Raw genomic sequence first — 1,377 nt, 5'->3', positions numbered from 1 at the left:
TGATTAGGTATTATTGCATGACAAGAGTCCAGAATGAAAGCTACGTAGTGCAGTGGACTCTGTGTATGTGTTTGTACAACAAAGAATTACTATTCTTTCTTTTTTTTTTTTTTTTACTTTTCAAAAAGAAAAGCAAACTGAGCTAAGGGGTGGGCAGGGAGGAAAGTGTGCAACAATGAATGAATGGAAATCCCAAATCTCTGTACATTTTCATAAACATTAATAAAAACTATTGAAAATAGAAAAAGACTATAGCCTTCAATACTGATTATATTTAAACTAAAGAAAACAAAAATCCTCACAACTGGAAGGGTGAAGGGACAGTGCAAGAGAGGAAGATCCTCAATGAGATGGATTGATTCAGTAAGCTGCGGTAACGGGGGTGGGTGTGTCAGAGGCAATAAGATGGGCTCAGGATAGAGCAGGGTTCAGAGCTGTTGAACAGCTAGGGGTCACAGGCGACTTGATGGCACATAACAACAACAACAACAACGACACAGTAAGGATTATATTTAAACTAAAGAAAACAATAATCCTCACAACCGGACCAATAAGCAGCATGGTTATAAATGGAGAAAATATAGATTTTTTTTTTGTTACCTGGCTTGGAGCCATACCCAAGCAAATGTGACTTTAAACAGGAATGCAAACCTAGCCCAAGCCATGGTATTTTCAGCTACCTCGTATACATGTGAAAGTTGGATGATGAAGAAAGAAGCTTTGGTGTCTCTGAGTTGTAGTGTTGGTAAAGAACATTGACTATGCCATAGACTTGAAAAAAAGCAAACAAATCTTTCTAGAAGAAGTGCAGCCAGATGAGAGGAGGAGAGGTATGGAAGGACTTTATCTCATTTGGATGTGTTGCAGGAGATACCAGTTCCTGGAGAGGGACATTATTCTGGGTAAAGAAGAGAGTCAGTGGGAAAAAGGAAGACTCTCAACAAGATGCATTGTCACAGCGGGTGCAACAAAGTGCTTAAGAACAGGAACAATTTAGAGAATGATGCAGGACTAGGATGTGGTTGTTCTGTTGTACATTGCTGTTCTTAGGTGCTGTTGAACAAGAATCTGACCCCAGCCCTATCTTGCACCATCTCTAACATCTTTGACACATTTGAGCTCATTGTCACCATCACGGTATCAATCCATCTCACTGCTGGGTAGTTCTCTGTCATACATGAGGTCACAATGAATCAGAATTGACTTGACCAAAAACAGATAAAATGTAAGAAAATGTGACTATTTATATATCCTTTCTCCCATTCTTACATTAAAGAAATCTATAATAGTGTACTTAGAATATAAAGAACCTCACTGATTACTACTTTATCATACTTCACGTAAAAACATATTTAACCAGTTCCCTACTGAGGAACA

This window comes from Elephantulus edwardii, unplaced genomic scaffold (genome assembly GCF_000299155.1).
Source record: "Elephantulus edwardii isolate Elephantulus edwardi_28Jun2011 unplaced genomic scaffold, EleEdw1.0 scaffold00020, whole genome shotgun sequence".
In the NCBI taxonomy this organism is placed as follows: domain Eukaryota; kingdom Metazoa; phylum Chordata; class Mammalia; order Macroscelidea; family Macroscelididae; genus Elephantulus; species Elephantulus edwardii.
Note: the sequence above shows the minus strand (reverse complement) of the source record.